Below are 10,935 nucleotides of genomic sequence, written 5' to 3' on the forward strand. Positions count from 1 at the left end.
GAGAGAGAGAGATGGTGTGTGTGTGTGTGTGGGGGGGGGGAAGGGTAGGTGGACGTATATAATTAGACAGGCAGTGGATAGATGGGCATCTTGTTTGTGAATCGCGGGAATATAGCGCCAGCGGGTACTTATATAAAAATGACAATTTCTCATTAACATACAAGAGATAAACTTCTCCTCTCGATAATACCTTGTGCTTATTATAACTGTTTGAGCATAAAGAATAAAAAGGTAACCTTTTTGGGACTCGAATGAATGTGAGTGAAACACTCATGCAGGTAGTATCGCTTTCCCGTCTGTAGATATCCGTGAGATTTGTATGTGTGTGTGTGTCTATATGTGTGTGTGTGTGTGTGTGTGTGTGTGAGAGAGAGAGAGAGAGAGAGAGAGAGAGAGAGAGAGAGAGAGAGAGAGAGAGAGAGGATAACAAGTTAATACATTTGAAGGGCCAGAAAAGCATATTTAACTAAAACAGCTGTTATATGCCAGCATACATGAACGCTGTAAGATTGATGTTTTCTATTTTAGAGTCATAAGAGATACTGCTCTATGACAAAAGAACAGTTTGTCAGAAGTGGGATTCGAACCCACGCCGGGAAGACCCGACTGCGACCTGAACGCATCGCCTTTTTTTTTTTTTTCTTTCTTTATTCAAAAACGCTTTGTACAGTATAAAAGTTAAAAATATACAGTCAGTATGTACATAGTAGTTTGTAATGCTATATTACAAAATAATGGTTCTACAATAGTATTTTGTAATGCTATATTACAAAACAATGATTCTACAATAGTATTTTGTTAAGCTATATTACAGAACAATGATTCTAAAATTTTATTGTGTAATGTTATAGTACAAAACAATGATTCTACAATGTAATAAACACTTTATCCTCTTCTATTCTCATTAAAGGATTATCTTTTACAAAATACTTCGTAATCAAAGTCTGATTTTTGTCTTTGTAATGTTGATACGCATATAATATATATTTTCTAGTCAAATATTGGAACAATCTTTCGATGTCTATTTGTTTCCCTAATAAAGACATAATGTTTCTTCTTTTGTAAATGCACAATCGAGCAATGCTCAGAATGTAGTTCAAAAAATAACTATTTACTGATTTTGTTTCTTTGTTATATCCTATCATGAGCATTTGTTCAAGAGAAGTGCTATTGAGAACACCAACTCTACAATTTTTAAAAAGAATCTCAACTATATATACAATATAATTCTTAAAAGAGCTTAATTCAGGACATTTCAAAAACATGTGAAATAAATCCTCTGTTTCCAACTGGCACACTGGACATGAGTCATTATCAATTTTGCCATAGTATTTTAGTCTCTCTTTTGTAAATATTCGATTGTGCATTATTCTATAATCCAAATCTATACAATCTGGGGTCTTGAAAGGTAGGTGTATCAATTTCCAGTATTTATGCTTTTCCAAACTAAATATCTTACTCCAAAAGGAAACAGAAGCTGGTTCTTGAAAAATCAACGTACATAAAAGCTTGTAAAATAGTTGTGTTGTACATAAACAGAGGTCATATAATTTTGTATCAACTCTGAGAAACATATTATTTCTCCCATTGGTTACAGTGGGTTTTGACTCTGTTGCAACAATATTTCTCCAGCCTAATGGTATACTTTCTATTATGCAATTATAGTCTTTTTTTATCTTATCTGTTTTGATCTCAGAATTTGATTTGTATATCATTTCTGGAATAGCTCTATAAGGTAGTATTCCAGGTACAAATTCATATGTAATATCCTGAACACGAACAATTCCTGCTTCTATAAATTCTGCGAAAAACAACGTTTTACCAGCACATGTAATATTAGGATTTAAAAAGAGAGGTTGTTCAAAAACATTCCTCACATCAATATTTGTATCGATATTATTTCTAAGTTTTTCCCATGCATGAAACATTTCTCTGTAAAATATAGGTAGGATATTCAATTGTTGCTTATTTAAAGACATGAGAAACAACTCTTTGGTCAACCTCATGTTCAGGACAGTAGATAAAAAGTGATCAAAGGTATTTTTCCACATAGCATGGCAATTCACATCAAAGTATCTTTTTAAAAATTTTAGTCTGAATGCATACATTTTCATCTTTATATCAGTTAACTGTAGTCCGCCATTTCGCTTATCACCAATTATTGTATAATAGTGAACCAAATGGGACTTTCCTGACCAGATAAATCTGAGAAATAATTGCTTCAATTCATCAGCAATCATATCAGGAAGAGGCTGAACTGACACTATGTACAATACTCTAGAAACTAATAAGTTATTAACAACTGTTACTTTTCCTTGTATTGTCAAATATCTCTGTGACCACAGTTGCAATAAGTTTTTAATTTTAGACAATCTATCATTCCAGTTCAGTTGCTCACATAACTTTGCACATTTTCCCACATAAGCTCCCAAAATTAAGATGACTTGATCACACATTTGAATTTGTAATTGTTTGCAATAATCATCAGTAAGTTTACCAGATCCAATACACAGAAGTTCTGTCTTTTCCTTGTTCACCTTTGCACCAGATCCTTTACAATACAAGTCAAGTACATTAAAAGATTGATTAATGGATTGTGTGTCCGCTAATGTCAAGGTTGTATCATCTGCATGTTGAAAAACTTTACTTGTATTACTAGACAGTGGGAGTGGAATACCTTTGATAGTGGGATTTGCTTTGATAGCGAGTCCTAAGGGTTCTGCTGCTAATACATATAACATTGCTGATATAGGACAACCTTGTCTGACTGAATTTTTAATTAAAAAGGGTTTCGTTAGATGACCATTGCATTTAACACTACTTTTAATTTCATTATAAAATATCTTTATCCACTGAATAAAATTGTCACCAAAACCGAACTTTCGTAACACAGAAATCAAATATGAGTGGCAAACTCTGTCAAACGCTTTTTCTTGATCAATTTTTAAGATATATCCCTCAAGATTGTTTCTCTCAACCATATCTATAATATCTCTTACAGTGACTATAGTATCAGCAATATCTCTCCCAACTATACAACATGTCTGAGTTTGAGAAATAATTTTGGGTAATACCATTTTTAAACGTGTAGACAAAATCCTTGCCAAAATTTTATAATCTACATTAAGTAAACTGATAGGACGCCAATTTTGCAATCTTCTATTATCCCCCTTATTTTTATAAATAAGTGATATAACCCCAAATCTCATTGATCTCGACATAATATTGTCATTCTTAACACTCTGAAAGATGTGCAACAGAATATCATATATACAATCATAAAATTTACAATACCACTCTACTGTCAATCCGTCCGGGCCGGGGCTTTTATTTTTAGCCATCCCTTTTATAGCTGTATGTATTTCATCAACTGTTATTATGGCATCACACATATCTTTATCCTCATCAGATACAGAACAGTTTACAAAATTTAAAAGTGAATCAGTACAATTATCATCAACAGTTACCGAAGAATATAAATGACTATAAAACTGATGTATTTCATTTAAGATTCCGCTTGTATTTGAAATAATTACACCATCATCATCAATTAATTCATTGATTACATTTTTGTTGTGTCGATATTTCTCAAGATTTAGAAAATATTTAGTATTTCTATCGCTTTCAATTGCCCATTTGGCCTTAGATCTCAATATAGCACCCCGACAAAAATCAGTTTCATAGTCACTTAGCTGATGTTTTAGTTCTTCATATTTGTTAATGTCATATGGTTCTTTATTTGCGACTTTTTCTGAAAATGATTTTAATTTATTTTGCAATGTAAAGTATTCTTGTAATCTTTCCTTATTTCTTCTTGTACAGTATACTTGGGAAAATTTTTTAATTTTGTATTTTACATTATCCCACCAAATGAGTGGTTCACTGAAATACATTTCGTCAGTTTTTCCTTCGGTAAGAATTGATTTCACTCTTTGTACATATTTTTCCTCAAAAAGAACATTGTTATTTAATATCCATAATCCGGGCCCTGTTTCCACTTTGCAGGTATTTAGTTTAAGGTATACAAAAGAATGATCACTAAAGGATGTATCTGCATAATAAATATTTTGCACATTGGAGTGCAATTTTGAGGAAATCAAAAAATAATCTATTCTACTCTGCTTCATTTCGCCTAGTACAACTTGTTTTCTGGAGAAACTACGAGTACTAGGATTTCGTGATCTCCATAAATCGGTAATATTCCTATCATGAATAATTTTATAAAGTTCACGCATTGCTACATCATCAATATGTAAGGCTTTGTTATGTCGATCAATACCTGCTAAAGTTGTATTAAAATCACCAGCCAGGATAGTGCTATCACTAGTACTGTTATGTAAATATGTATTTAGCTTCATGAAAAAGTTAAACTTTTCCTTCACAACATTTGGAGCATAAATATTGATTAAATCAATCACTTTATCATCAATAGCTATTTTAAGATGTAAAATCCTACCCTTTTCAATCATTTCTTGTGTCACCTGATTTCTCAATTCTCTCACTACTAAAACAGCAACACCTGCCCTCCTGTTGTCAGCATTACTATAAAATATGTCACCATTCCAAATCTCATTTTCTCTAATACTTTCAACAAACTCATCATCCCAAAAGGTTTCTTGCAATAATAAAATATGGCCTCTTTTCTCTTTAAATATTTCTAAAACAGACTTTAGTTTATTCAAATTACGCAAGCCATTTACATTTAGAGATACAATATTTAAAGCCATGATTATGATGAGTGTATTGAAAGTATTAAAAAATGTTGAGTGTTTGATCATTTCTTCATAGGTGTTCGTCGCATGCTATTCATCTTCATATTAGGTACTGGATTAAACCTTCTCCTTCTCCTTTGTACTACTTTGAAATTTTCGATATTAGTACCGTTTTCTTGACATGTACGTGATTCGTTTGATCTTTCAACAACGTCTGCAGCCATCTTCCTGTCATCATCTGAATCTGTCCCCGATCCATCTCCAATTGTATGATTGTTGTTTACTTCCTCAGATTCTATTTCTACATTGGTCATATCAACTCCAATTCTTTCTTTTTCTTCCCCACTTTCTCCACTCTCATTATCTTTTTTTGCATTCTCAATTTCTTCTTTATCATCTTCGTCACTCTGTAACTCCAATATGTCTTCCCTCATATCATCATCAACTTGCGAATGAATGCCTGTAATGGCCTCTCTGTAACACATACATGTTTGCGCCTCTTTGTGGCATTTGTCGCATATCCTGCATGTACACATAAGAGGAAAACTTCCACAACTTTCACATCTTTGCCTTGTGCAATTTTTTGCTACATGGCCTTGCTCCCCACACTTGTAGCATACAAAATCAGGGCAGTCTTTTATAACATGTCCCGGATCAAGACATCTAGAACATACCTTAACTTGATTATTGTGTAATACTCTAAAGTATTGTTGACCATTGACAGTCTGAAATTTCAGACTGTAAGGCAAGGATTTTACCTGCTGTGGAAATTTACATTTGACATAACGAGTCCCATCAGCCACACTAGTTCCAGGATAATATCTGCGTTGAATGGGAGAAAGAAGTTCTACTCCGTATTCACCGAGCTTCATACTTATATCATCATCTGTGATGTATGCTGGTAAATGAAGAATTGACACAATAATAGTGTCTGAATATAAAAGAGTACAATCAAAGTGTTCACTTCCAATATCAATTCCACACAAGGTATTATATGCTACTTCCTTACTCGGTAGTGTGACCTCATACAAATTTGCACCTTTGGGCACAACTGCATAGACCGACATATCTCCGGTTAATTCTTCTACACTTCTAACAATATCACTTGCCTTTATTTTCTTCACATCCTTTACATCAATCACCACGGTACATTCTTTCCCAAAACGACGAGAAGCTCCTGTCTGTCTATCGATGTTACTCGACATGCCATTCTTATTGTTAGCTATTCCACTGGTGTCATTAGAGTGTGAGTCAGCTCCTTGTGCTGCACGTGCAGCACGACCAGGCTTTGTATTCATTGTCACAGAAAAAAATTTTTTGTGTGGTGGATAAAGTTATCCACACACTCAAAATATATCTCACTTATATATGAATGCGATCAAACAAATCTTATCAACGTACCTGTAACAAATTAAAACAGCAAAAATGTCTATTAAAGGAAAAAAACTTGAAAATTCACGGAGCGATCATCAAACGTGTTTTCCTTCTGATGTCATAACCGGAAGTCTCTATTTTAGAGTCATAAAAGATACTGCTCTATGACAAAAGAACAGTTTGTCAGAAGTGGGATTCGAACCCACGCCGGGAAGACCCGACTGCGACCTGAACGCAGCGCCTTAGACCGCTCGGCCATCCTGACATATGCATTGCAAAGATCCGAGTGCACATAGAGAGATTGAAGGGCGTATAGGTCAGCATACTGAATAGGACTCGTTGAGGCCTAGAATCATCGACTAATTGAATAAATAGTAAGATTTTGTAACAACAAAGATTTTGTAACAGCACAGGATAATCTCCCATCATCTATATTTTTATCTTTGTACTTGTATATTGTGCCTCTAATAATGATAACATTAACTACAAAGTTATTAATGTTTTCCTTGCAGAGAAGTCGATGAGGGAGAGATTCTACTGTAATTTGAATGCATCATCTTAGACCGCTTGTCCATCCTGATCTATCCATTAGTTTTCTGCACCTTATCTCTTAGAAATACAGTGGAAAGGATACATTAAATGATAGAGACAAATGCAAATGTTAAGTAATAGAGAACAATTGAAATATGAAGGAACAGTGAAAACCTCCAATGTAACAGGTAAGCGTTATTGAACAATGTTATATTATGTATGCATACATCCATAGAGAGAGACAGAGAGAGAGAGAGAGAGAGAGAGAGAGAGAGAGAGATGGTGTGTGTGTGTGTGTGTGGGGGGGGGAAGGGTAGGTGGACGTATATAATTAGACAGGCAGTGGATAGATGGGCATCTTGTTTGTGAATCGCGGGAATATAGCGCCAGCGGGTACTTATATAAAAATGACAATTTCTCATTAACATACAAGAGATAAACTTCTCCTCTCGATAATACCTTGTGCTTATTATAACTGTTTGAGCATAAAGAATAAAAAGGTAACCTTTTTGGGACTCGAATGAATGTGAGTGAAACACTCATGCAGGTAGTATCGCTTTCCCGTCTGTAGATATCCGTGAGATTTGTATGTGTGTGTGTGTCTATATGTGTGTGTGTGTGTGTGTGTGTGTGTGAGAGAGAGAGAGAGAGAGAGAGAGAGAGAGGATAACAAGTTAATACATTTGAAGGGCCAGAAAAGCATATTTAACTAAAACAGCTGTTATATGCCAGCATACATGAACGCTGTAAGATTGATGTTTTCTATTTTAGAGTCATAAGAGATACTGCTCTATGACAAAAGAACAGTTTGTCAGAAGTGGGATTCGAACCCACGCCGGGAAGACCCGACTGCGACCTGAACGCATCGCCTTTTTTTTTTCTTTCTTTATTCAAAAACGCTTTGTACAGTATAAAAGTTAAAAATATACAGTCAGTATGTACATAGTAGTTTGTAATGCTATATTACAAAATAATGGTTCTACAATAGTATTTTGTAATGCTATATTACAAAACAATGATTCTACAATAGTATTTTGTTAAGCTATATTACAGAACAATGATTCTAAAATTTTATTGTGTAATGTTATAGTACAAAACAATGATTCTACAATGTAATAAACACTTTATCCTCTTCTATTCTCATTAAAGGATTATCTTTTACAAAATACTTCGTAATCAAAGTCTGATTTTTGTCTTTGTAATGTTGATACGCATATAATATATATTTTCTAGTCAAATATTGGAACAATCTTTCGATGTCTATTTGTTTCCCTAATAAAGACATAATGTTTCTTCTTTTGTAAATGCACAATCGAGCAATGCTCAGAATGTAGTTCAAAAAATAACTATTTACTGATTTTGTTTCTTTGTTATATCCTATCATGAGCATTTGTTCAAGAGAAGTGCTATTGAGAACACCAACTCTACAATTTTTAAAAAGAATCTCAACTATATATACAATATAATTCTTAAAAGAGCTTAATTCAGGACATTTCAAAAACATGTGAAATAAATCCTCTGTTTCCAACTGGCACACTGGACATGAGTCATTATCAATTTTGCCATAGTATTTTAGTCTCTCTTTTGTAAATATTCGATTGTGCATTATTCTATAATCCAAATCTATACAATCTGGGGTCTTGAAAGGTAGGTGTATCAATTTCCAGTATTTATGCTTTTCCAAACTAAATATCTTACTCCAAAAGGAAACAGAAGCTGGTTCTTGAAAAATCAACGTACATAAAAGCTTGTAAAATAGTTGTGTTGTACATAAACAGAGGTCATATAATTTTGTATCAACTCTGAGAAACATATTATTTCTCCCATTGGTTACAGTGGGTTTTGACTCTGTTGCAACAATATTTCTCCAGCCTAATGGTATACTTTCTATTATGCAATTATAGTCTTTTTTTATCTTATCTGTTTTGATCTCAGAATTTGATTTGTATATCATTTCTGGAATAGCTCTATAAGGTAGTATTCCAGGTACAAATTCATATGTAATATCCTGAACACGAACAATTCCTGCTTCTATAAATTCTGCGAAAAACAACGTTTTACCAGCACATGTAATATTAGGATTTAAAAAGAGAGGTTGTTCAAAAACATTCCTCACATCAATATTTGTATCGATATTATTTCTAAGTTTTTCCCATGCATGAAACATTTCTCTGTAAAATATACGTAGGGTATTCAATTGTTGCTTATTTAAAGACATGAGAAACAACTCTTTGGTCAACCTCATGTTCAGGACAGTAGATAAAAAGTGATCAAAGGTATTTTTCCACATAGCATGGCAATTCACATCAAAGTATCTTTTTAAAAATTTTAGTCTGAATGCATACATTTTCATCTTTATATCAGTTAACTGTAGTCCGCCATTTCGCTTATCACCAATTATTGTATAATAGTGAACCAAATGGGACTTTCCTGACCAGATAAATCTGAGAAATAATTGCTTCAATTCATCAGCAATCATATCAGGAAGAGGCTGAACTGACACTATGTACAATACTCTAGAAACTAATAAGTTATTAACAACTGTTACTTTTCCTTGTATTGTCAAATATCTCTGTGACCACAGTTGCAATAAGTTTTTAATTTTAGACAATCTATCATTCCAGTTCAGTTGCTCACATAACTTTGCACATTTTCCCACATAAGCTCCCAAAATTAAGATGACTTGATCACACATTTGAATTTGTAATTGTTTGCAATAATCATCAGTAAGTTTACCAGATCCAATACACAGAAGTTCTGTCTTTTCCTTGTTCACCTTTGCACCAGATCCTTTACAATACAAGTCAAGTACATTAAAAGATTGATTAATGGATTGTGTGTCCGCTAATGTCAAGGTTGTATCATCTGCATGTTGAAAAACTTTACTTGTATTACTAGACAGTGGGAGTGGAATACCTTTGATAGTGGGATTTGCTTTGATAGCGAGTCCTAAGGGTTCTGCTGCTAATACATATAACATTGCTGATATAGGACAACCTTGTCTGACTGAATTTTTAATTAAAAAGGGTTTCGTTAGATGACCATTGCATTTAACACTACTTTTAATTTCATTATAAAATATCTTTATCCACTGAATAAAATTGTCACCAAAACCGAACTTTCGTAACACAGAAATCAAATATGAGTGGCAAACTCTGTCAAACGCTTTTTCTTGATCAATTTTTAAGATATATCCCTCAAGATTGTCTCTCTCAACCATATCTATAATATCTCTTACAGTGACTATAGTATCAGCAATATCTCTCCCAACTATACAACATGTCTGAGTTTGAGAAATAATTTTGGGTAATACCATTTTTAAACGTGTAGACAAAATCCTTGCCAAAATTTTATAATCTACATTAAGTAAACTGATAGGACGCCAATTTTGCAATCTTCTATTATCCCCCTTATTTTTATAAATAAGTGATATAACCCCAAATCTCATTGATCTCGACATAATATTGTCATTCTCAACACTCTGAAAGATGTGCAACAGAATATCATATATACAATCATAAAATTTACAATACCACTCTACTGTCAATCCGTCCGGGCCGGGGCTTTTATTTTTAGCCATCCCTTTTATAGCTGTATGTATTTCATCAACTGTTATTATGGCATCACACATATCTTTATCCTCATCAGATACAGAACAGTTTACAAAATTTAAAAGTGAATCAGTACAATTATCATCAACAGTTACCGAAGAATATAAATGACTATAAAACTGATGTATTTCATTTAAGATTCCGCTTGTATTTGAAATAATTACACCATCATCATCAATTAATTCATTGATTACATTTTTGTTGTGTCGATATTTCTCAAGATTTAGAAAATATTTAGTATTTCTATCGCTTTCAATTGCCCATTTGGCCTTAGATCTCAATATAGCACCCCGACAAAAATCAGTTTCATAGTCACTTAGCTGATGTTTTAGTTCTTCATATTTGTTAATGTCATATGGTTCTTTATTTGCGACTTTTTCTGAAAATGATTTTAATTTATTTTGCAATGTAAAGTATTCTTGTAATCTTTCCTTATTTCTTCTTGTACAGTATACTTGGGAAAATTTTTTAATTTTGTATTTTACATTATCCCACCAAATGAGTGGTTCACTGAAATACATTTCGTCAGTTTTTCCTTCGGTAAGAATTGATTTCACTCTTTGTACATATTTTTCCTCAAAAAGAACATTGTTATTTAATATCCATAATCCGGGCCCTGTTTCCACTTTGCAGGTATTTAGTTTAAGGTATACAAAAGAATGATCACTAAAGGATGTATCTGCATAATAAATATTTTGCACATTGGA

General features: G+C 33.2%; 1 non-coding gene across 1 annotated transcript; it reads right to left on the reverse strand.

The window, feature by feature from the left end:
* Nucleotides 1-6,267: 6,267 nt before the first annotated feature.
* On the reverse strand, nucleotides 6,268-6,351 carry Trnal-cag (transfer RNA leucine (anticodon CAG)). The gene has a single exon. It is a non-coding gene; the product is annotated as a tRNA-Leu (tRNA).
* Nucleotides 6,352-10,935: the final 4,584 nt, after the last annotated feature.

The sequence above is a fragment of the Sinohyriopsis cumingii genome, unplaced genomic scaffold, assembly GCF_028554795.1.
Source record: "Sinohyriopsis cumingii isolate HCF-2022 unplaced genomic scaffold, ASM2855479v2 utg000066l, whole genome shotgun sequence".
NCBI classification, from domain to species: Eukaryota; Metazoa; Mollusca; class Bivalvia; order Unionida; family Unionidae; genus Sinohyriopsis; species Sinohyriopsis cumingii.